This window comes from Stegodyphus dumicola, chromosome 3 (assembly GCF_044657685.1).
Source record: "Stegodyphus dumicola isolate Sdum_Otavi_A_Nest chromosome 3, ASM4465768v1".
NCBI classification, from domain to species: domain Eukaryota; kingdom Metazoa; phylum Arthropoda; class Arachnida; order Araneae; family Eresidae; genus Stegodyphus; species Stegodyphus dumicola.
The window spans coordinates 163,596,975-163,624,528 of record NC_140770.1 but is presented as its reverse complement, the minus strand read 5'-3'; the positions used below and the strand labels follow the sequence as shown (position 1 = coordinate 163,624,528).

Here is a 27,554-nt window from a genome sequence, read left to right as displayed (position 1 = left end):
TGAGAGAAATAGCTTTCAGCTCAAATCGTTACACAATTTTAGCACTAAAGTGGCAACACGTGCCAATCTGTTTGTTATTTCTGAATAAATTGTGCCTTATTACTGGTATAACGGTAAGGAAAATAAGCTAATTATTTGAATGTTTTCGATAGCTAGAATTTGAAGTCATGTCTTATCATCAATAAACGTATATATTAATAGGAACGTCTAATACATGGTATTTTATTTTATCATTCAGAGGTATATAGTTGCTAATCAGATATACAAGGACAAGCGTGACAGCTGCAGGAAATATTTTTCGCTTTCGGCAATAATTGTGTATGACATTAGGAATACACATTTCCATAACATGTCTATGATAAATGAAAACTTGTAAGGAAAACTTGTCATAATTAAGGGATCTTCAGAATGTGTGTCAAATCTGACGTATCAGAATGATGCAAAAAGATAATTTAGCTACTGGCCTGGCTTTTTATAAGATTCTTGCGTTTTGCTCAGGTATGAAACTATATGCAGTTAAATCTTGATTAATCAGAGTTATTAACTGGGTTCTGAATTAACTGGATTCTGAATTAACCGGACATGTCTATATGTAAAGGTAAGCTTGCGTATTGCAGAAAGAAGACAAAATACCGTCACAAAACATTATCATAAAACAAATTGTCTACGGAAATATAATGATAGCAGATGATATTACAGATTTTGGAATTGTTCCTTTCCACACTATCCTGAAGACACAAATCTGAAAATGTCTGGCAACGGTTTTTATAAAATACTGTAAAATAATAGATGTTATTATAATGGATGTAGAGTCATTAGGTTTTTTTTTAAACACGGAACGTGAAAATGAGCAATGCCCTCGTCGGGACTCGAACCTGCACCTCTCGAATATGCACCCAGTGTGCTAACAGTTACAACACGAAAGCATGTAGAAAATATTTTATACACTCCGTTAGGTGGGTCGGTGTGCGCCAACGTCTGGTACTTTGTTTTAAAAGCAACTCGCCGCCACCTCTTTTAAAAGGCGACTGGGGATTATTGGACTCAGTCGCCAGTTCCTGGTGGTAAAGAATCATCATCCACAACCCTTTAAATTCGGGTGGCACTGTAGAGACATTAGGTTATTCTCAAGCAAAAGACATAAAAAATGAGCAATGCCTTCGTTGGGACTCTAAGGTTTAAGATACAGAACGACGATAAATGTAAACTATGTGGTCTGTTTGGTGATGCTAACCATTTCCTCGAGGTCAGTCCCTACTTTAATAGCTTAAGAAACAATAAAAATATTGATTTTGAAAATCCCTTTTTATGCTATAAAGATTTCGCACAATTATGTAAATCTGTGATGAAAATTATTAACGGTGAGCGCCAGGCAGTAGAAATCATTGTATGATTTTTGCTTTTTATTGCCATCACTATTTGGTCTATTTTACTAATAATTTTTGTAACCATTGTTTGTGTTTGTTGTTCCCGGGTTTTTTTTTTTTTTTTTCCTTTTCGTAGATTTGGAGTGAATAACGACGACACTTGATGAAGTATCGAAACACACTTTATTTACTAATATTAATCGGATAGCTCCAAAATTACCTTTACAGTCGTTGAACTGTTATAAACACGCTGACACGTTCAGCGACACAGCCTTCACACTGTCAGGCAATAACGGTGGAAACAGCTTCACTGCAAAGTACCAGAGTACAGCTCCCGAATCTGCTTGGTCGTTCTCGGAACTCCATGCACTCTCTAGACTCTCCAAGGTACAAGAATGCACACCACGATACACAAGAGTATAGCTCTCGACTCAGCACAGCCTAAGACAAAACTCGAAGATGCACTAACTCGCGATACACTAAAAGACTCAATCGATGCACTCGATGACCAACTCGGCGCTAGACTTCGAGACACTCGCTCATTGACTGACTATCAGCTAGCAAGACGAGGTACACATTAACTGACTGCGGACCAGCAGAGTTTATATAGTTTTCGGCTTGTGTTCGAGAACATTCTGGGCTCAACCGGTAAGAATTCGTTCCAGAAGGTTCTCCGTCCGTCCATGGCATATCGACAATTTTGTCGCCAAATGGGCGATTTCTCGCCAAATCTGGCAACCCTGCCTTCTCTTGAGATTTTATGGCAACCCAAAAACTGCTTTGCGGGGAAGCGACCTTACCGCGCCTGGACATTTCGTAACAATATTAAAAAATTATAAAGCACATATTAAAATGAATTTGTAATAATAATATTTTTTGTATAACTATCAAATATTGAATTTTTTTGTAGGGGGAAGAAATTAGATCAAACCGTACTTTTAAATAACATTTTTGAAGCTAAAAAATTGTAGGATTCTGATTTAAAATGAAAGGTAGTACAGTTCATAAAAAGCTTATTTCAGAGCAAAAGAGTTAAATATTCCATAGAATTATGGCTGTATAACCTCTCGAGTCTCTATATGCCAAAATATTTCACAGTTGAAGAAAGCACTGTCGCACAACCTTTGAGCAATGTAGATTCCATAAATATTAATGTGTATATTTTCGCCGGAAACAAAATTTAATGCTTAAATGGGAAATTATTTAACCGATGAAAAATACCAAACTTATTCTAAATTAATTAATTCTTAAAAAGTGAACAAAAATATTTTAAAACATTTTTGAATCCAGACATTTAATTAAAATTCCAAGCAAGACGTATTATTTGATGTGCACGCAAATTGGATATCTCCAACTCAGATAGAATTCATAAAGAATGTTTAAAGAATGCTGTTAAAACTTTTGAATTTATTAAGAAGCTGAATGAGTATAATTTCCATAAAATTTGCCTTCGGGCTGTATGCAAGAAGATACTAGAATGTAATTAAAAAATGCTAAAAAAAAACCTTTAACTTCAGATAATAAATATTAAATTAAAACAGGGCATTAGAAACTTCCAACGGAAAAATGATGGGGAAAAAATAAGCTTCACAGATTGTTGCCAAAATTAAAAAAGGAATTTTGGAAAAATCATTCGACCGAAGGTTTGATTTGGATTTTGTTACGCAGTGTATCGAATTACAAGCTATTTGCATCTTTTGCTCCTAATTAACAACCACCCTTTCCGTATGCTCAGTTTCATTATGAAAGATATTTTTTAATTTTCACCTTTTTTTAAAAGTATAGTAAGACAGGTTGACGATTTTAATTAAGAAAGTTTTGTTCACAGTGTCTTGTTAAAAGCGCTTTGTTAGAAAATTGGAAAACAATTTCTTAGATGATATATATCAAAAGCAATGCAATTCAGCTCTTTTGGAAATAACTCAGTCTTTTAATATGGAATAAATTTTAGCGCAGTGTTAATGAAAATGAAAAGCAGAATCATTTATACCTGCATAAATATCAATACTTCTTTTCTCAATATTGTATATCATCCGAGCTTTCTTATCTGTAAGAATGTTTAAATTCCAGCTTATTACATATACCTCATACTAGTAGCGCATTATCACTAGTACTAGTTTATTACAGCATTTGCGACTATCAACATTAGCGCGCATTCGCATAGCAGCTTGATTTAACATGCAGAATGATTAGACATAAGCAAAGGGATTTTTCATTAGAGCAAAAACTAATTAAAAACAATACAAAGCCGGAAAAAATATCATGACATACATAATTACAATAATTAATAAATAATAATAATATATTTCATTACAATAATAATAATATTTAATGATTTACGCGGTTTTTCTGAATCCGATATACACTTTTTTACCGGACATATTTGACTTTTTGACATGACATGCTCTACTACCAGACTTTTAGCAGCGTTCCAACAAGGGTTGCACTTTCATAGTCGAAGTTTTCATAGTTTCATGCATTTCAAATATATTAAATACAATATACGAGTACAAAAGATTGGGATAGAATTATTTTCAACATAGCTTACCAATTTAGTGGCAAAGAATTACTCCCCTTCCTTCCTCTTCAACATGTGAACCAGTAGTCTCCAAAGTGTGGTTTGTATAACTCAAAGGATAAGTGAATTAATACTATGATCGTGGTGTCAGCCGATAACGTGGTGGACGAAAACGTCGAGGAAAAAACAACGCAAGGCGAAAACGTCGTGCTATAAAATATCTTGAGAGAAAACACCGCAGTTCTAAAACATCGTGGTAAAACATCGTTGTCGAAAATAAAGCGTTCTAGAAACTTCGAAGTTTAAAAACATCGTCGTCGAAAGTATTGTGGTAAAAAATAAAGTATCTACAAATCATCGCATGACGATAACATCGCAAACATGCTTTTTTCAGGTTTTAATAATTGTAAATGGATATTCCCATAATGATTTTTGAGCGCAAGGTGTAAAGAAGGATAAATTTTACTTTCACATATTTTATTAACTAATAAATTTTTGCTGAGAAAATAAGAAGGAAACTTAAGCATAGAAAACTAAATGCAACTTATAGATTACAATTTTCATGAAAATTTACCAGTAAAAACCTTTATAAAAATGATTTATTAATGACCTTTGTTAGTTAACTATGTCGATTTAAAATTCTATTAAGTTTAAAATGCTATTCTATTATAAATTGCATTAATTTTCTATGCTTAAATTTCTTATTTTCTCAGAAAACATTTATTAGTTAATAAAAAATATGAAAGCAAAAATTATCCTTCTTTCCATCTTGCGCTCACAAATCATTATGGGAATATCCATTTACAGTTATTAAAGCCTGAAAAAAGCATGTCTGCGATGTTATCGTCATGCGATGATTTGTAGATACTTTATTTTTACTACGATATTTTCGACGACGATCTTTTTAAACTGCGAAGTTTTTAACCGCTTTATTTTCGACGTCGATGTTTTGTACCACGAAGTTTTAGGACTGCGATGTTTCCTCCAACGATGTTTTGTAGCACGATGTTTTCGCCTTTCGCTGTTTTCTCCGCGAAGTTTTCGTGCGCGATGTTTTTGGCTGTAAGTATGATCGCATATCAGGTAAGTAACGAGGTTGTTTCATTAGTCACCCTATCTGGTTCTTGGACCTTATTCTTATCCTGATTTCATTAACAAAAGAGACGCAGAGTTGGAGGGCTGCCTTCATCAGTTAAGTTCGCATTTGAGATGTACGTACTACGTGCTGGCATTCTTGCCTAGACATGCATTATATTCTTAGAACACACCGCTTCTATGTTGATGCTCCTGCTGCAGTCGATAACAGTTGTTGGAGATGGCTGCTGCAGACAGACGATTACGTAAAGGCTGTGCGAAGTCGACAGAAGAAGCGCCGCATTTGATTGGACTACATTTTAATATTCTTATTTTTCTTTAACTGCGAACTAAGCGGGGAAATTCCCTTTTCACTCAGCCATATGTACGCAGTTCTTAGAGTAATGTAACATGTTTCAGCTTGTATGAGATATCCACATTAAATCTTTCTATTAATAATCCCTGCTGTGATTATTTAATTTGTAACCTGCACGTTGTATCCCTGAGAGTTGCAACAACAGTACTGCTCGTAATTTTCCGACCATTTTCGTAAGAAGAACTGATATTGACCATATATAAAAAGCTTTTTTGGAGCTTAAAATCCATATATAGGATCTAGAAGATATTAATTAAGATTTTGCGTGAAAATGTTGGTATTCTACTGTCGAATGATTTATATGAAGCGTAATTCCAAAGCCGGAAGAGATGGACTGAATGGATGTCTGCGATTTCTTCTCCTAGGTATATCAAAGATCAACAACCACTTTGTCTTATGTTTAATAATACAATACAACTGGAAGAGCCAAGGAAAATTGCTAAATCGCAGGAGAAGATAGATTAAGGTTCTTTGATGAAACTCAGTTTTAGCTTCGTACCTGTTTCTGATAAAAGCTCCTGACTTCAAAGAAATGGTAATTGACCCACAAGAAGAAAAGAAAAAGAAAAAGCTCTCGCCGATCCTAAATGGAAACCTTTAACAAGATCAAAGATTTCCAAGGTATGCTGACCCAAAGACTATCTTAAAGTTTATTTCTCATGTAGGAAGAATTATGATTTGGCCATCGCCATTTTAAGCATGCACAGCCAGTTTAATGTACCCCGTTGCTTCAAGTGCGCAAAGCCTCATTTAATTTACACTTTTAAGTTACAAAAGGTAGAGAAAGAGATCAGCCTCAGATATCAGTAGACCTCAGAAGATACCTCAGATATTAAGGAGACGACCCTTAAAACGCAAAAATTGCCACGAGTTCGCAAAGGAGCTTAAATGGAGAAAACTAGAGAAGAAATAAATTGTACTACTCAGATATCTTCAATTTGTTCCAGCTAAAATTGAAATCATTCTAGAAGAATACTAGACTGCTAAGTCTTCTCAGAAAACTTCAAGATTTTTCCATAAGATGCAAGAAGGAAATTTCCATACGGGGAAAATTAAAGAGAGATATGGAAGTTGTTGAATTACTAACAGTGTAAGGATCCTAAGTTTTACTAACGTTTATTAAAGAGAGTTATTAAAGAGAGATATGGAAGTTGTTGAATTACTAACAGTGTAAGATCAGTATTTTACTAACGTTTATTTTATTTTAAAACTATACTATCACTTCTTATTTTCTACTTCCGGCCAGAATTAAATGCTTTAACTTGTTTATGCAAATTGTCTTGTTAACGCCCAAGTACTTAAGTTGTGGCTTTTTGCCAAGCAGGAGAGAGAAGGAGTTTTAGGAAGCAAGTCACTTGCCACTGCAGTTTTACGAGTTTTCACTCGGTTGCTGGTTGCTTTTAAGGCCAGAGGTTTAACCCTCTTGATATTTGTAAACGTATTGTAGTTTCAGCAGCTCGGCGTACTACATACGTACCCTTTTTAAATAAAGGCCAGTCTTAGTGCTAGGCATTTGTATACTAATTCAAAGTTAGCTTTTAGTTAGAGTTTTAGTTAGTAGTTTTATATTCTTACGTTCAGACCACAAGTGGCTGGTCTCTGTATTCCTCTTAGTATAAGTTCGGAAGTGCCTGTAAAGTATTGAAAATAAAGGGTTTCGTATACCCTTCCTGCTTGTGTCGTTTGTTATACACAAATCTTGAACACAGCTTGAGTAAGCTCCCTGTTCTTATTCAGGGCATTCCATGTTTCCAAAGCAAATCAAGAGAAACACAAGTCCTGACATCAGAACCGGACTCTGGTGATTCTGCTAGTTAAACACTTTGAGATGAAGTGAGATGATGTCTTGCTGAGGGACTTGTCTCACACTTTTGTTTCAATCTGCATCATTGTTCCTCAGAACGCTTTTTAGGGACTCTTCTTGCTAGATTTTGCTGTGATTGGTCTTTGGGGTTTAAAATAGTTTTTGAAAGCCGGCATGATTCAATTATGAAAGTACAAAGTATTCACTAGCGTTTGGGGAACTCAGCATCTTAAATGCACCGGTTTTAAAATCCATGCATATTACATTATATTATATTACATTACATCACACTATATTGCATTTCATTATATTATATCACATTACTTTGCCAAACATTATATTATATTGTAAAGTGTAATTTAATTTTATAACAGTTATTTTAGTTTTGAAGACCTTTGCTTTCAATTCGTATTTCCCACTTACAACTCCCTACCAAAATGAGCTTTTAGAATAGCGTTGAATGCAAATGACTTAGGAGTAGTATTTATTGAAAGTTCAACTAACTTCGATAGGAGTCCTTAGTGGCGCGTGTCTGCCTTCTGGTTAATTCATTGTTGAAGCTGTTACGCTCGGCCGTATTATGCGTGGTTACTGATATTCGCCGGCTAGTTTTAGTTAAGGGGCAACTATGTTAGCTAATTGTGTCTAGCTTCGGCTTAGTCTAGTTTAGTTAATATCAGATTAGTTTCTTATTTTCTTATTCTGAGTTAAAGCACGAGTAGAGGCTTTCTTGTAAGCTCGAGAAGGGGCCCACTGTTATTATTTATTTGAGTGAATAAAAGGTGCATTTAACCCTTCTCGCGTCTACATTGTTAGTGATTGAACTCAGCAACAATTCGTTAGAAAGTTCAATGGGTTCCTCGACGTTTCTCATAGACAAAGGGCAAGGAACATCATATTTACTCCTAGAGCTGTCTATTGAAGTTGATTGTACTTCCAGTAAATACTACTTCCAACTCATTTACATTCAACTGGATTCTAAAAACTCGTTTTGGTAGGGCGTTGTAAATGGGAAACAAGAATTGAAAGGAAAGGTCTTCAAAATTAAAATAACTGTCATAAAATTAAAATACACCTTACAATATTATCACATTTACATAACATGGGGTAAAATTTGTAACGCGTAAATTCAGTTAGTTATTTGTTACAAAATGCATAGCGTTTTTTGAAAACATGGGAAATTTTATTGAAATAATTATTAATTAGTTATACATTTCTAAGGCAATTTACGTAATAACAATGACTCTCTTATTTATTCTTAAAACGCGAATAGAGATGTAGAAGATACGTTACCGTTAGACGAAATTCAAATGGCAACACTAAGCTATGTAGTAGAGTTTCAAATATCGATGACTTCCAGATTCATAGTTATTCTAAAAGAAAAAAGCAGTGAAAATTACTTAATATGTACAATGTATTTTTTAAGAAACTATTAATAAAATAAATACATGAATACACTAAAGTGAAAGCATTAATATTTATTATTTAAATGTTTTAGTGGAAAACAAGAATATAAGAATATGAGATAACCTGAATTTATAGACCCATTAAAAGGTATTTATGAATTAACAGCTATTCAAGAATTGTGAATTTTGAAATTTTGGCCCATAACCCAAAAGATTATGATTTGATGAGATGATAAAGAGCGTTTCGTCTTTGACCAGGGTCCTAAAGCAAAATATGTTGGGGCTGCGAAAATATAATTAATATACATGAATTTAAAGAAATTACATTAACTACTTCATTGTTCTAGAAAACCCAAATATTTTAACATCAAGGATTTCGCCTCAAACTAGCTTTAGAACTGGTTTCTCCCTTTCACTAACTATTTACAAAACCAACCATTTGTCACCTCCAAAGATATTCAGTAGACCAAGGATAAAAATTTATTTTATGCTAGCTAATCTCTTATTATAAAATTAACATAGACGATCCCCTAAAGATAGGCTTTCAAATGAGAAGTACTTCCATTGCAATACCAGCTGAAAGAGGGCCAATAGTATATTCGTATTACCTGTCTTTTTAAGAGAACTCACTTTTGTATAATTTTGTTTCGGTTTAAATTATGTAATTACGGAAAAACCTCGAGGGCTATCTGCCTAAAGGGAGGGATACCTTCGTGGAAGAGTTTCTAAGCGAAACTGGATCATACACAAGTTACACATTTGTAAAACCACGAAAGCGCCCATGCAGGCAGCCTGTTCGCGGGATTCGAAACTGAGACCAAACTACCAATGTTCAGCAACTGCTCGGCCACTGGTATGCCTTGTATGATCCTGCTGCGGGGAGGGCGTAACCAGTTAAGCGTCAATCACAACTTCTCATATGAGTGCCGTTGCTAGTTCCTGAAAACACTTTTCAAATCAATGAGTCTGTCTCAGGAGAAACGGTAAGTGAATGATGAGACTTTAAAAGAAATTTTATTAATAGGATTAATCAGCTGCCATTTAAAGTCCTAATAGAATTTGTAGAGCTATTGAGAGACTCAAAACTTGATTTTCAAAAGAAGAAGTCGTTGACTGATTTCTAGGTCAATTAGAATTGAATTTTCTACAGTTTCTGAAATTGCATTAAACGCTGTTCTAGCATTCAGCATCCTTTATGTGTAATGACTTTTCCAGTTTAAACGCCTATTAAATCCAAATGTCATTCGATGCTGAAAAATGCTGAACACATTTTAGGTCCAGCTGTTTCATATATTACAGAAAGATTGAATTTGTTACGCTGCAAAAGAAACAAAAACCTGCTGCATTAAAAAGTGATTTTTTCCGTTAATTTTTGATTAGTTGAAACAAATCCAAAAGTACTCTCTCTCTCTCTCTATATATATATATATAACTTGTAAAGATATATATATATAACTTGTAAAGATATACGAGGAGGAAAAACTTTAAAAATTATTAAAAATCGAAACTTATTCCGAACAAACTGATAATAGACCTTTAAATTATTAATTTTGAATTAAAACATAACTCCTTCAAGACTTCTACAATTTTCCTGCAGTATTCATTCGCATTGTTGTAAACTTTTGCTCAAACAAAAGAATTTCCAAGCTTATAAATAATAATTAATACTATCTACACCTTCTCTTTAGCTGCCTATGCCTGTTAGCTGAGGGATATGTCTTCCTTGGCTGCTTCCACGCATTGTTAAAAATGTAATGCGTCATAATCAGAACTGTACAGATCCTCAATGTGATGTATCATGTCATGGAGTAATCAACAAATAATAAAGACATGTTTGGATTATCAAGTGATTTGTCATTCTTCAAAAGTTCTGGACATCAACTACGTAATCGACATTTCAGTGCACTTCTAACTTTCAGTCCACTAGCTAATGAAAAGTGATTGGTGTTTTCCTTAATCAAGCACTCAGCTAACGTCAAATTATCTGCAACAAACTACATTATCATCACATATATATAAAATATGAACAAATGACCTTCAAATAAAATATGACCTTCAAATTTATAAATTTTAACTAAACCTATCCCCGCTTCAAAGATGCGCTTTGCCCCATTTTACTTCACTCTGCCGTATAGTACGTCACTCTTTCCCTGCAATTTCTTTGCACTGCGACATCTTTAGCCCAACCGCTGCTCAGGATTAACACAAAGACTTTCCAGCTATAAATACAACTGAAGTTAGTATGCACTGCTTTTACCCACCTGCTGCTGCTTGAATAAACCACGTCTGTGGCGTCGCCTTCTTTGTTACCTGAAATGTAAATTGCGTATATGGAAATTGTGCGGCGAGTTTAGTATTCTTAGTGTTGCACCAGGTTTAAGCAAAAATGTATTTCCGGATAATTGTTCTTGTGCGTAATAAAAACGACGTTTTAACCATCAAAGCAGTTGTGAGTTTTGCACCAGTCGTCATCTGTAGTAACTAATTCCGGTTACTATCAGAGAGCCTTAATTCCAGAGGTAAGTGATCATTCCTTCTCCTCATTAATACACACATTTTGTTACAATATAATACAATGGTTACAAGCATTATTGTTAGGCAAACGCCTTCAACATTATTAGGCTTAACACCTTCGATCTTCCATCAAAACTCAAGTTACAGAATATCAACAGAGACAAGATGTTCGAAGCGTCACCTAACGGCGCAAACTATCAATTTATAACGTCATCTAAGCAACAGACTTCTCGGGCATAACTATATAGTGAACTGATTTCATCTTTCGCAAAAAGGTATTAGTGAAGAAACAAATTACTTAGGGTCAAGAAATAAATTATTTACAGGAAGAAATTATTTAAAAATAAATTGTTTATTTTAATTAGAAATGTGTCATGAATGAAATAAATCTAAGAAGCGCTGCCTTATATAGGCGTCGAGTTTGTTCCATTATTTTTTTACCTATACCAAATATAATGAAAGAACCAATTAAGATAAGACCAAGATGCGAATTTATTGATGCAATGATAAAGAAATGACTGAAACACGAAAAATGAAGAAAAGTATAGCTATCCAAAACAACGTTTATCTAACAATGCAAAAAGATGTTTACATTTAGAATATACGCTTATCTAGTGATGCGGAGAAAGAAAACGTGACACTTAGAATAATATATCTGAATAATTAAAATAGAAAAATCAGAGCTTATAGGGTATATAAATATTTTCTTGTGGATTATAAATATGTATTGCGATATAGAATAATTAATTTGAAAATTGTTATCTAAACAAAATAACATTTAATTTTTAGCATAGAAATAGATTTACACATTTTTTTTTCTATAATACATATATGTCACCTTGAAAGATCGAAATTGGTGAATGTCAACATATAGCAGCTACGTTGATGAAAGAGCGACTATTTGTTTATAGTCTTATACATTCGGTAAATGTCGAGAAGCGCAGATAGACACTTGTCACACTTCAAAACGAGAAGCCGAGAAGAAGAAGTATTTATTCCTTGTTTAAATGCAGTTGTAAAAGCAAGGGACTCTTGTGCAATTCAAAGTGTCATAACAGTTTAAGTTGTTGGAATTCATAAGGTCCTGTAACGTAAATTAAGTTATTTTTTTTTTTTTTTAGCATAAAAGGCGTTAGCCCAAAGGGCTATTAATTTCGTTTTGGCATTTTGCGTTGGTCCACTATAAATGTCAGATCACTTTTCAAATTGTTGCCACCAAATATTATCGCCCTGCATTATATTAAAACAAATTAAATAATAATGAATCTGCATGAATGTATGTATGTTTCTGTCTCTGAGAAAAAACAACGGTACGTAGAAATATCAAATTTTCAATAAGTTGTCCTCCACTAGAATATGGGAGCCCGAACTTGGAATTTGGAATTTGTTTTATTATCTATTTCATATTTTGTTAAACTTTAAGGAATTTTTGATTAAAAAACTCAAAGATCTTAAACCCAGCAATGGCAATCACTTCACGCAAAAAAAAAAAAAAAAAAAAAAAAAATATTTTTATCTCTACTGCCCGAGATTGTGCATCGGAAATTCTAAAGATATGCTCTTTTTCATTTTGTGATATTGCTGTTCAAATGAATTTTATGATTTAAGTGTGAAGAACATGATATTTAATAAATAAAGATAGCACACAAAACGTTAAAAAACGCGTGATATAAAATTGAAATTTATAATATATAATAATAAATTTATTTATAAAATTAGAAATTCATAATATAAAATTGGGCGTAATATAAAATTTGAAAGCTTTCAGATTTTATTTATTTATTTTTTAGATTTTTTTTTTTTAACCAATAGCGGGTCCTCAGCCGAATTCGGCTTGGCCACAACTAAGGCAAGAAGTGGTGATCACTTTATTATGGAGGAACCTTACAGTTGGGCCACCCATGCCTCTTAAGTTAAAGGGACAGTGCCCACGTCCTCCGTCACATATGACTTATGAAGGGACGAACTGTTACAACCATGCCTTGTCCGGGATTAGAATCTGAGCTTTTAGTATCGCAGTCGGCTCGCCAAACCACTAAAATTATTAGTCTTATTTTTTTTCCTCATTTATAATATACTGTTCGTTTTAAGTTCAACAGTTTATTTACATGCGCTGTTACTTAAGCTTTCTCTTATGTCAATATATATCATAATTATGACTTAATAATAATTTTAATAATAAATTATGACTTAAGAAAGCAAATAAAAATTGTTTTTTAAGTCTGAAAGCGTTAGATTTTATATTATACGCGAAGAGGTGTTTTTTTACGTTTTGTGTGTTACCTTTGTTTTTTAAATATCATGTTTAAAATTTATCGCATTTAGAAACGGCATATCTTTAAAATTTTCGATAGACAGTTTATTTCGCGAGCTGGAGATAAAATTGTTTCTTCCCGTACAGTGTTGTCATTGCTCGCTTTGAAATTGTTGAATTTGGTAACTAAAAATTCGTTAAAAGTTTGCAAATTATGAAATGCACAATAAAACAAATTCGAAATTCAAGATTCGAGCTTCCATATTCGGGTGTCCATATTCGGGTGGAGGACTACGTTCTTCCAAATTGGATGGCTCTAGGTACCATGTTTTTTCACACTGCGAAAAACGGGAATACATTCATGCAAATTCATCATTATTTAATTTATTTAAATATAATATAGGGCGATAATATTTGCTGGCAACAATTTAAAAAGTGATTCAGATTTTTATAGTGATTCAACGCGAAATCCCGTTTTGATACTAATAGCCCTGCTGGGATAAAGTTCCTTTGGGATAACAAATATAATTTTAACATACATTCATCATCTAAGTGTCATCCATCAAAGTGTCATAACACTAAAAGGGGGAGTATGTAAGGTATTTCTCCCGCCTTCCTAGCGTGCCTTCAATAATAAATTAAAATATAATTATTAAGTATTCAATAATAATTAATAAATATAAACAAATTTGTACTTTTAAAATTTTTAAAAAAGTAACATACTTTATCGTAGCAGACATCCTCTCGACATGAATTTTTTCTGATGTTTAATGTTGCGTTGCTAGAGTTAAAAGGACTAAGCTCTACAGAATATTATAATGTCGTGGTGAATGTCGACATTTGCCAGTGTAAGTAAGAAATTAGGCCATTTACCAAATATTTCGGATATACACCATGGTGAATGTCGATTTTCTTCAGGTTTTGGTCTTTCGCGATAATATATATGCATAGAACATAACAGAAGCAAAACAATTTCTTAGTCAAAAAAAATCGCATAAAATTAAATAATTTGCCGAAAACTAAGAGAGATGGCGTATTTTTAATTAATAAATTTCATTTGAATTCGCTAAATATGCAATGTTAAAAGTTATCTTGTCAATTCGAATAGCGAATATAAATTATTATTAAAACAACGCAAAAACGAAGAATTACTCAATTTTGCTAGAATATTATTTACTAATTCGAAGTTTCTGCAGTCAGCTTTTCATTTCGACAGAAATATAGTTATTAAAAATATAACTATTTCTACGTAATCATGCACCACAATAATGAAGAAAATACAGTATTTAAAGAACGATTTAACAGTATTTAAAGCAAAGATTTTTATATTTTTATACCCCCTTACAGCTGTAAGCATAATGTTTCAGTGAGATGAAGAAGTATTAGAATATTTTTAGTTCAAGGAAAAAAAAAATTACATTATTTCGCATTTGTACTTTTAAAATAAAAAAATAAAAAAATAAAAAAAAAAATAAAAAAATAATAATAATTAAAAAAAAATGTAACATACTTTATCGTAGCAGACATCCTCCAGACATGAACTTTTTCTGATGTTTAATATTACGTTGCTAGAGTTAAAAGGACTAAGCTGTACAGAATATTATATTAAATGGAATGGCAACTTTGTAAAAGACTCATACCAAAAATAAAATCTTCACACTGTCTTCTATGGGGAACTCGAAAATGTCTCAGACGCTGAAGACAGAAGACCCGAGATACTATAATTAGATCCGCGAATTTTCTTTTTATTTAAGTTCTGTTATTCCTTTACCATTTAAATCTGCATTGCAATAGTTATGATAGTCAGAACTTGAATTTTATAATTAGTTAGACGTCGTAATGATGAATTAAAATAAATATTTTCAAACCTGCTAGTGAGCATGGCAGAAGCTGAATTTAAATGGAAGGAAAGAGTACTAATTTGAATTTTAAAATTAGGCAAAATTACACTGCATGTGCGGTAAATTTTACAGAAAAAAAATAAATTTCAGGAGAAATTTGTTTTTGTTACAGAATAAAAATTAAACAAAGAAATAACGTTTTATTTTATACAAAATACTTTACTTTTGCAAAATGAATCTACATTTATAGCAGTATTTTGGTACTTGACGAAGAGAGGCATGATTCAGATTCCCTCAAAATGTGTAGATCTTTTTCTAGAGAACGATTGCCAATTTAAGGTTAAACAAGGCCTAATTGTAAGAAAGTAAATTCAGTATTTTCCCACTACGCCTTTTTCATTTTTTTAAAATCCATTTTTAGAAAATGAAAGAGAACTTAAGAAAAATGCAAAAGGCCCGTTTATTCAGAACTCAAATAATTTAACAAAAAGCACTTCTTTCGCTTGCAAACCAGCCAACATTTATGACGTAACTTAAACGATAAGGAATTCAGATTTATAACTAATCTTAAGTTATCCCAAAGGCTACACAGGAATAAATAACGCGCAAGTTGTCTCAAACGTATACTAGAGTGACAAGCACCATTGGCAAGAATAACGGAACGCCGAAGACAGGCTAATTGTAAGAAAGTAAATTCAGTTTTCCCACCTACGCATTTTTCATTTTTTTTTTAAATCCATTTTTAGAAAATGAAAGGGAACTTAAGAAGGATGCAAAAGGCCCGTTTATTCATACATGACTCAAATAATTTAACTTTAAGAAGCTGTCGAAGAACTTAAACTAGTAACGTGGCTTTCAGCAGGCGAAACACCCTCTGATTAAACAATCACACTTCCTGTAACTATTACCTCTTTCTACTTCATCTCAACACGCGTGAACTAAAAATAAATAAAAATAAATAAAAATTAGTCTTCTGGCATGAAAATGGAAAGGGAGAATGACAATAAAGCTGCTTAAAACAACTGGCTAAATGAAAACAAATAAATCCTTACAAGTTTACTACTTCTTTCAAAAGTAATTAATGATTTTAGTCATCTTTTGAATGCGTGGGTTCATTGTAAATGCAGCTTGCACCACCATCAAAATTAGATTCTCACTCAGAAAAGAAATAAATAGTATCTTAATTTGTGCAACATAACACATCCTGACATAATAAATTAATCATAAAGTCCTCTCCAAGCTCAAAGGTACAGAAGCCAAATATAAAAGAATCATAACAATGTTTTGTCATCAGAAATAAACTCGATACTTGTAAATATTTCACGAAGCAAATATCGAAATACCCAGTATATTTTGATAAACGGTACCTTGTGTAATGAACTTGTTATGCATTTATGCAGTAAAATAAAGTAAATCTGAACAAAAGTAACAATCTTGGTGTGGTCGAGTATTAACGTAAAGTAAACAAAATAGTAGTAGCAGCAATGATAAAATGAAATTTATGCAGGTTAGAGACATTAGGTAATTTTTGGAAGCAAAAGAGATGAAAAATTAGCAACGCCTTCGCCGGGAATCGAACCACGGACCTCTGAAATACCGGCGCAGTATGCAGACCACCACACCATGAAGGCACGCTAGGAAGGCGGGAGAAATACCTTACATACTCCCCCTTTTAAAGAGCGACTGGGGTTTTTAGGGGACCCAATCGCCAAATCGTGGGTGTGGAGAGTTGAGTTGAGTTGAGTTGAGAGCAGAATCTGGACACCCGTGCGGCTTACTAAGACTATTCGGGTCTAGTCCAGGTTCCGCAACTATCCGGGGCAACACCTCATGGGGACTATAAGGGCATACATTGGTCCTTACATAGTTCATAATATATGCTTACATAGTTACATAGTTCATAGTACATGCTTATATACAAGTAGTTCATAATACATAGATCTTTCATAATACTTGCTTACATAGTTCATACATATACATGCTTACATACGTAGTTCATACACATACATGCTTACATAGTACATAATATATTGAGCCTGCTACATAATACATACATACAGTTCATAATAGTTTTCATTGGCCGTAGTACATACATGTTTCATAATATATTGAGCCTGTTACATAATACATACATAGTAGTTCATAATAATTTTCATTGGTCATACATAGTACATACATGTTTCAGAATATATACAGTGGGCCGTAATACATACATGTTTCATAATATATACAATAAAAATAAAAATAATAATAATAATAATAAATAAATAAAAAAAAGATAGAAGAGAGAGAGAAGAGAGATTGACAGGGAACTACTCCACACTGCACAAATCTGTTCCCAATTCCCCCAGTTTCTGCATTATCTTGCATATTTTGATGCGAAATGCTGGTTGTTTGATCAGATAACGCTTATGAGAAGTTGCCTGTTCCGAAAGCTGCACATGCCACTGTGCGGTTAGAGGGCATTGGGTCAAGTAATGGTCTGGTTTACCAATGCCTCCACAGACACAACTTTCGGTATTTGCAATTCCTCTCTCATAGTAATAGGAAAGGCCCGTGGCCCGTCACAAATCTCGTTATTTGTGGGGATGACTCGAGACGATCGAGCGAAACTTTATGGAAATATTCATAGGTCTTCCTGCTTTGTTCGGTAGAGTCCCATTCCCATTGCCACTGGTGCTGAGCTGCTGTCCTTGTCACTTTTTTAAGGTGAGACCACGGGAGTTTGGTAATTACGCATTGTGCATCTATATTGTGAGCTGCTTCTTTTGCTAGCCTGTCGGCTTCCTCATTACCTTGAATGTCGGCATGTGCCTTTATCCAAGATATGAGGATATTCATTGTCGACGAAAGCTCCTTCAGCGTGTCCTGAATCTCCGCTATGATAGGAGAAGGATGTCTGGGATTTCGTAAGGCATATATGACCGAGAGGCTGTCTGTAAGAATATTAACAGTGGATCCTACTGGGGGGCTTGCTAACTCGATAGCTTTACGAATCGCAATTGCTTCAGCCTGGAAAACTGAATTATTCTGTCCCATATGACCTTTCCATGTTATCAGCGTTTCCTTGTTCTTAGTTACTGTAAGGCCACAGCCTACTTGTCCGTCAACTTTTGAACCATCCGTATAAACGTAATAATGATCCTTTATGTCAGAGTCATCTTTCCATGATTCCGTTTTTCTTTCTGAGGGCGAACAGGGAGAAGGGAAAATTGTGCGAATATCTTTAGTCTTCGAAGTTTTCAGAATCTACGCTAAAAAGTAGGGTGGATACGCTAGAAATACAGTATATGCCTTTTTACATCCAGGTTATAGATTAACTCGTGATCAGCATCAAGTGCTCCTTGGCAACATTTTTGTTGATATTTGAAGAATGGTGTGTTTTTCAACCTTGACAAATGTTTGCTACTGGTTGAGGTGGCTCCATAATTGATCGATTGAGGGAGTGTATTGACTGTGTATTATTGGACTATAGTTATAGTAAACAGCATTATAGTGTTTCACAGTACAGTGGTATCAATCGCAAGTTGCATCCAAGCCGAATGGACGCTGTGAAAACAGCTGACGAGCTAGGCATCTTTTTTCCCCCTCTCCTCTATTTTGTTACAAAGTAAATAATATTTTTAAAAAATTTAATATTTTCTTACTAAATATTTATCATACAATAGTATTAATAGCAATAATAACTTAAAGGAAAAAAATCAATTTGTATTTATTGTCTATCCGAAATCTAAATTCTGGTACCTATAATAAATTTCGTTGGCTACGTTTTGTAATTCAAATATACTGACAGCTAAAGCTAAGTATTAAATTCTTAGACTTACATTTGTTTGAAATAATTCTAACGTATTTAATTAATCATTAAATAACTTACTTTACTTTAAACTAAAGGTAAATAAATTATGAAAAATTTCCAAGTATTTAGAAAATATTTTCCATGTAGAACAAATTTGTGAATGAATAACACCAAAGTCTCTTTCTCATTTTTATGAAATTTTTTCCCGAAGCATAAATAAAAAGACAGATATTTGTGTGTAAATAAATATGAACTTAGTTACTTTTCATTAGTTGTTTTGGTTTATATGATTACGACAAAGCCTTGAGGGCTATTGGTCTAAGGGAAGGAATGCTTTCGTAGAGGACCTTTCTAAGGGAAAATGGCTCGTATACACGTTACACATGGGGAATCCCACGAAAACGCCCATTCTTCCAGACCGTTCGCATCATGCGAACTTCAAACCGATCTACCAGTGTTCAGCGACTTTACCGCCCGGCCGCTGGTGCGCTTATTTCTTATTAGAGCCAGACAATTGATGGTAGTAGACTCAAAGTTTGTAGCCTTAGAGGGAAATTACGAGAAATCATCATCATCACGAACTGTGGATGCTCATCGGTCAATAGTGTTCTTTTTTAGTCCAAAGGGATTTGAATTCCGAAGGACTATTAGTTTCGTTTTGGCATTTTGCGTCGGACTCATAAATGTCGGTTCACTTTTCAAACTGTTGCCACAAAATGTTAGAGTCCTGCATTATATTTGAAGAAATTAAATAATGAAAAATCTGCATAAATGTATGTATATTTCTCGTATTTTGATAAAACAACGTTACATAGAGTCATCGAATTTTCAATAACGTAATCCTCCAACGAATATGAGCATGTGGAAGACCAAATTTGAAATTTGAAATTTGTTTTATGATCGATTTCCTATTTTTTAAAACTTTGACGAATTTTTGATTAACAAACTTAGGATTTCAAAGCGAGCAATGGCAACGTTGTGCAGAAAAAACATTTTTATCTCCAGCGCGTGAGTCTCTGTATTGGAAATTCTAAAGATATGCTCGTTTTAAAACTATTTTGCGACATTGCTGTTGCACTGGATCTTATGGTTTAAGTGCGAGGAACATGATATTTAATAAAGAAAGGTAACACACAAAATGTTAAAAAAACGCCCCTTTGGACGTAATTTAAAATCTGAAACATTTCAGATTTTTTTTTATTATTATTTTCAACTGTGAAAAAAAGCTGTTCGCATATAAAAATAGGAGGTGATTTCTTAAAGGGGATGAAGCATTCAGTTCAAGATTCAGTTCAAGGCTTTTACTGCTACCAAAGCCCCGGCCTCAAAAGTTTAAAGTAGAGTGCAATAAAGGAAACCACTGGCGGTTTCTTAATAGCCACTGCCAGCTCAATAAATAAACGTGATTTAAATAATAAAATGTTAATTCACATGCCAAAGATCTCTTTGTACGCAACATTTCTTGTGTAGATCTTTCCATCATTTTTAAGCTCGTCTTGCAGAGGACCATCAGTTATTTTTAATTTTACGTCCGTTATTTCACGAACAGGCAACATAAAGTTGACCGTGTCCAAATGCAGGCTCAGGTAAAAAAATGCCAACACGCTTTAAGCGTTTGGCCCTGAGACTTATTGATGGCCATAGTTTAACAGGAAATTGTCTACATCTCAATTGAAACGGCAGCCCTGTGCCGTAGCAACTTCACCCCATTGCCTAGTACAGTTACGCAAGCAACCAATAAACTATCGGCGACAAACAGACACTTAAGCCGCATATATATATATGGGGAGAAGTAACATTATCTCCTCCGAAACGGCTGGCTAGCGGGCTTAGCGAAGCACACCGTTGGATTCCGCAGGTCCGTGGCACGCCATTTTGACCTTTCGCGTGTTCGTGGAAGTTTAATTAGCCGAAATATTAATTAAAAACTAATTTTCCCCTACTTTTTCCTACATTTTCCCCTTTTTTCTTAGGTTTTCTCTATTAGAGGGATTTGGCTACGTTCCAAATCCTTTTTCACGAATATCTACGGAACGGCGCCGAGTTGAAATTCGAGACGCGTATCATCGGATTTAAAAAATTTCTCCGAATCCATCGATACCGTTCTCATCTTCGTACGACTTTAATCGGCCGAGATATTAATTAAAAACTGCGGAAACGTTAATTCCCGCGCTCATTTTTCCGAGTGGCAACAATAAACTATCGGCGACAAACACTTAAGCCACTTATCTATATAAAGATTTCCAAATAAAGCAAGTATTCCATTCTACGGACGGCGACACAGGAGCCTCTGTCGCTAGTAATCTCTGAGTTCTAGCACAGCATGTGTACAAGCACTTCCATATTATTGGATACAACCTACTCGATGAAGCATTTAAAAGTCAAGTATCATATATTGGTAATGGCCGTTAATGGTCGATTGCCTCTTACTAAGTGATAAGACATAGACATAGCAAGTATTCCTAATCCAAAAATCCGTAATGAACTTATTTGTTTTTAAATTCCTACTATTAGCTCACATTCTCCCTATATCTTGTATTCAGTCTTTAATGAAATACTTTTTATTCATTCACGAAAGTTCAAATACATTTTTTTAAACTTGTAATGGATGACACTTGATGTTAATGCAGTTTTTTCACATATTAAAGCTGAACGTAGAATGCTACCATTAATACTATTATGGGCAACAACAAGTACGTAAGATGCAACGTAGCACTGTAGGTTACGCAGTAATATATCTAGGACGAAAACTCTTCGCAGCAATCCCAAACATATGTCAAGCATACGTCGCCTTGAATCGTGTGAAATTATTAGGTGGATTATTAATTGAAGAACTGGACTGCTCGAAACTCACTGGAAAGGTTTTTTGCAATAATGAAGCATTACAAGAGATGGATAGAATGAAAAATTATAGATCACCATCAATTTCATAAATTAGAAACGAAAAAAATGTTAATAACGGTAATAAAAAATAACTAAAATAAAATTTTTCTTTGCTGACCTAAGCTGGAATTGACTTTAACTTTTTTTATATGTTATTTGTTTGACAAATGCGAATAAAATTTCATAGAATCTGTACCCTCAAATCTTTGAATGAGACTACAAATTAAGTAGCATTTTAAATTAATTTTCTACACATTCGTTTGCAATGCAAATGAAAATAAAGTAAACTCAGGCTTAAAGCTTGAAATCTTTGCAGTACCATAATGGAAATGTCTTCACTGGCCACATGCAGCCGACGTGCCGCCAGTCTGACATCCCTAAAATGGTGTATTCATGTCTATGTTATGTAATAAAAAATCATAACATTGTATATTGTTTCGAAATTTTGTACCAACCTAATATATACAACTTTATGCCTGACAATTTTTTCTACAAAGAACGTTCAAGTTACAAAATTTATATTTATTTAATATTTATATATTTGCTGCGTAATTAGTGAAACTGTAATAAGTAAAATTCCTTCTTTTTTATGCAGAAATTATTATATATTGTGTACTGTATATTTTTATACAAAGTTTCAGTCGCAACTCATTGGTGGGGCGATAAATAATTGGACAAGCATAACGTTTACAGCTAAAAATTGTTGCTTTTCTCCGCTGGTACATCTTTCTTGAAATAGACTTGAAGTGCGTTTCATCGGGTAAACAAAATTTCATTCAAGTTCAAATTTGCAAGGAGCTGGGCAAACGGGACATTTGTCTTCCGGAGAATCGAGTAGAAAGTGAATTTTTTTATTGATGCATGTGTGTTATATTCGTACTTGTAGTGATGCGATATTGTATTCTATACTGTATTTATGGATATGGTAAATTAACTAAAAAAATATTGACGCAGTAATTTGTCTCCAATTTTTGTCCGTTCCTGGAAAATTTTCAAACATTATCTCTTCCTTGAAATTCATGATACTAATAAGCAATGTACTATTAAAATTTAAATTATAAATTAAACGTCCATGTGAACTTGTACTAGTACTTTTTTCGGAGACAAAGCCTTTTCGTAAGATAATTGTCTGAATACTCATTTGCAACTAAATACGTCATACAGAAAAGAGAATTTAAAACAAAATTTAAGATTACGTAAATATTTATTTTTCGTTTGAAATTGGTATCCTCAATATTTTCTATGCATTTTAAGAGAAGCTTATACGGGTCTCTGTTCTTCAGAGCAGAAACATATTGAGTGAACTCTGAGAGTAGTTAAAATATCTGAAAGAGAAAACATTTAAGCAATGAAAATGTTTAACAGCAAAATTTCATTTCGGTTGAAATGTTAGGCAGTCTGTATTTTGTGGTTAAAGTTCGCTAGACGGTAATAAGCATTATGTGATTAAGAAAACATACTTCCAAGGAAAAAGATCTATCTTGTCAGTTCTCAGTAATACATCAACCGAAATATTTTTTATGGCGAAAACTAACTGGAAAATGTTTATTTCCAGAAAAACTTCCAATCGTAAAAAAATCTCCATTTCAATTTTTTTTCTTTTTACAAAGATTGAGTTCCTTGCAACTCAAATAAAACTCTAGGCCTCAGACCATAAATAACTTAACCATATAAATAGGTGGCGCTACTACTTATCTTAACAAAACACGCGAAAGCGTCGTAAAATTGCGTTTCCATATTTATGGAAAAGTTGTTCGAACATCGGAATCGATTCCAAACTTCTTTATTTAAAGAGTATTTTATTCTGGAAGTTGAAAAATTGTTGCATAACACCCAACTCGTAGGAAAAGTGCATTTTTCATGTTAATAACAACTCCCATATGAAACTGTAGACCCTCAGCCTCTGCCACTGCTTCGGAATTCATCAAACTTATTCATTGTTTTGATGGAAAAAGCCATTTATTTTTATCCACAGTAGCTTCAGCAAAGGCCCCAAATTCCTGCAGGGCAAGTTTAGACCGCTATTGAGTTCTACATCGGCCGTTTTAGCTGATTTATTTTTAGTTCCTTTAAGAGAAATGACAAGCCTTTGATTTAAAATAAAAGAACATGGAAATTTTCGATCCTCCAGGGAACGTTCATTATACTACATGGTAAACTGATGGGAAAGGCATGTTCTGTAGAGGAAATTGAGGTTCCATAAGAAAATGTTAAGTGAAAAGATTTGCATGCACATGTACGTAGTTAAACTGGTATTTGGAATTTTATTTACTATATACTATTCCAATAAAAATATGTATTATTTAACTGATTCACGCTTGGAAAAGATAGTAAAATATTACAGAATCTTAGTCGTACCATTCTTGCTTTAAATGTTCTGGTATTTTAAAACATTAAGTCACTTTTAAAATGTTCATCAATAGTTCAAAATGTTGCTGCTCCGAAGTGTTCTTTGTCGTTAACAGCCTGCTGTGGTTCAAATACTTTCAAATCTTGAGAGGTTTTTGAGAAGTCTGCATTCCTGGGATCGTTTTGACATCGGCAAGGTTTCGGGCTAGCGATTTAATATCGGACAATGCCACATTTTTGGTCGTACCTCCCGTCCGATACAAGGCTATGAGTAAGGATATGGGACTATTCGCCGTCGGACGGTTTCGCAGTTAAGACATGTTTTTCTTGAAATGCTTATATTATATCTTGCCATATCAAGTTTATTTAGTTTCGTAATATCGGCTATCTATTTTATAGTCGAGACATAATTTTCTTTACATGCGTATATTATATCTTTTCATATCATAGTGTTACGAAATGTACAGGCGCGGTAAGATGGCTTCGCCGCAAAGCAGTTTTAGGGTTGCCATAAAAAGCAAGAAAGGCAGGGTTGCCACATTTGGCGAGAAATCGCCCATTTTGCAATATTTCGCGGCAAAATAGGCGATATGCCATGGACGGATGGAGAACCTTCTGGAACGAATTCTTACTGGTTTAGCCCTGAATGTTCTCGAACACAAGCCGAAAGCTATATAAACCCTGCTGGTCCGCAGTGCGAGTTAGTGTGTCTCATTTAGTTAGTCCGCGCGGAGACGATCGAGTTGACAGCCGGCCAGCGAGTGCCGAGTGGGTCGTCGAGTGCATCGAAGAGTCTCTTAGTGTATCGCGGTTAATGCATCGTCGAGTGCATCGAAGAGTCTTTTAGTGTATCGCGGTTAGTGCATCGTCGAGAGAGTGTGTTAAGCTCCGGAAACGACTGAACCGTAGAGTCGGGAGCTGTGCTCAGTGTGTTGTCGAGTGCATCGCGAGTTGTAGCGTGGAGTTCCGAGAACGACCGAGCAGAGTCGGAAGCTGTACTCTGGTGCTTTGCTTTGAAGCTGTCTCCACCGTTATAGCTTGATAGTGTGAAGGCTGTGTCGCTGATTGTTTCAGAGTGTTTATAGTAAATCTTCGACGACTGTAAAATGTGACTTTGGAGCTGTCATGATTAATATTGGCTAAATAAAGTGTGTTTCGATACTTCATCATCAAGTATTCTCGTTATTCACTCCAAATCCACACTAACCCTGTACGTACGAAGTTAAGGAAGAAAATAACGTAATAATATTATTAAGCTTATTTAGTAACAACATTGTTTAGCTATTGTGTACATCTGACTGTCTTAAATTTTAAAAGGAAAAAGCTTTTGTAACTAAACACGTCTTCTAGAATTACTAATATATTACCTAGAACTGATATTTTTTCCCCTGGTGAAGGGTTTATTTGAAGAGGTTTTTTTTTTTCAGTGTGATAATTAGGAGTACTGTATAAATATCATAGGGTACAGTAAAAACATGAAGTAATTAACGCTTTAAAAACGGTGGTCGAAATTTTGACGAATCGTGTGAGCATTGCATCTGCATAATTTTAAAAACGAGCATTAATAACTTCCGTTGTATCAGAGTTTTAGCCCATAATTATCAGATGTGATAATTTTGTCCTATTTGATACTGGCATAATTTTCTGACTAAATATGTGTAATTGCTTTTCATCCCACATTTATAAACAATTATATTTATTATAAGCAACCTTCATTACGTATTTCATTTCTACTTGATGGAGAAATGGTCCACGGCGTATCTGCTGTCTGCGGACTGTCCTGTTGGCGAAACGGCGACGGCGAAAATTCCCTGGACCCAAGAGTAACGGGTAAGATCCCCACAGTTGGCTTTATTGCCGCAAGTGGATACAAATATAGCTTGTTGTGATGAAATCCAACAGATGCAAGTATTTTCAAATGTCTGAATAAACTGAAATGCATTGGAAGGTGAAAGGTCATCAGAGATAAAAAATAAATAACTATCGAATTAATCATATACGTTTAAATTATGTAAGGAAAAAGCGAGTTTAATTTATGAGGCAATATTAAAAATATTATCGAAAATATTCTGAAGCAAGTGGAACCGGTAGAGAGAAAACTTATTCAACATAAACAAAAGAAACTAGGTTTGAAAAAAAGAATTGCAAAATATGATAAAAAAGCACGCAGAGGAAAACAAAGTATTAATGTTAGAAATCTTTATGCAAAGAGGAAAAATATTTGCAAATCATTCAGCCTAAAGGTATGCCGACTTCTTGCCTAATAAATATACCTATTTACACAAAGGTATATTTATTAGGCAAGAAGTCGGCAGAAACTTCATTTGTTCAAAGCGGAAGAAATGAGAAATAGGAGAAGTATGAAGACAGCAATTAGAATCCTCCACTTCCTGTTCTTAAAGCTCATCTTTCAATAAAATAAATGATGAAAACAAAATACCATTGGATGGTGGAAGACACTTGATCGAAAGCCAAGTTAAGAGCAGTATTTATTCAAAGAGAACAAAGAAGAAAACAGTAACAAATTTGATGAATAGCAGGAAGAAAGCAGGATAAGGATTACCAAACCAACTTAAACGAAGAGCCCCTACATTTGAGATATTTCAAATAATGGGAAAAATAGGCAAAAATTACCTAGTTTCCTTCTTTAGCTAATAACATTTACACTGAAAAGCACGTCCAGTTTTCAAGATTAAATACCAATCTATACTTCAAGTTTTCAAGATTAAATACCAATCTCAAACTTCTAAAAGAATTAAGGTTTCGTTTTTACCTTTGAATACAGGAACGTTAAGTAACTAACGATGTAAAGCAATTAAAAGAGTTATTTGAACTCGAATTTGAAGTTACAGAAAAGAAAGCAATTAATAAAATTAACGGTCGGTTCTTGCAGATAGGGAAAACAGAAGTGACTGATTCAACGTATTTATAGTCAAAGATAAAGCCTTAGAACCTTCTTTCGTTATTGCACGACAACTAATTAAAGTTTCAGTAAAGACAAACTCACCGGTAAGAAGAACGGTTTCATACGGCAAACCTGATATTGCCAATCCTGTGTCTTGAAATTATGCTTTTCATTCGTTATTCAAAATTCATTTCATTTACATATTCTGGTGGAGTACATGAAACAGCAGAAGTGTAGGAAAGATTAAACATTAGCAATAATGTGCGAATTAAAAGAAACTTTACAAGGTGTATTAGTATAAATAAAGATGTAAATATTTAGTTTGGTTTTAACTAACGAATTAAAATTTAGTATTGTTACGTCCTTTTTAATAATAGTAAGCATTTCCGAAGCATGGAAAGTAAATGAGCGTAAACCAATAGATGAAACGGATTAAAACGATTTATGATGTTATTCTTTGGTTGTCA

At 33.9% G+C, this 27,554-nt stretch overlaps 1 protein-coding gene across 2 annotated transcripts in view; it reads right to left on the bottom strand.

Moving 5' to 3' along the window:
• The window catches only part of LOC118186215 (uncharacterized), a 695,790-nt gene that overhangs the window by 493,348 nt on the left and 174,888 nt on the right, over positions 1 to 27,554 (bottom strand). For both annotated transcript variants that reach the window (XM_085813564.1, XM_085813565.1), the window contains exon 3: positions 8,433 to 8,512. The gene's annotated coding sequence lies outside the window, so the exon portion shown is untranslated. The remainder of the gene's footprint in view (positions 1 to 8,432; positions 8,513 to 27,554) is intronic.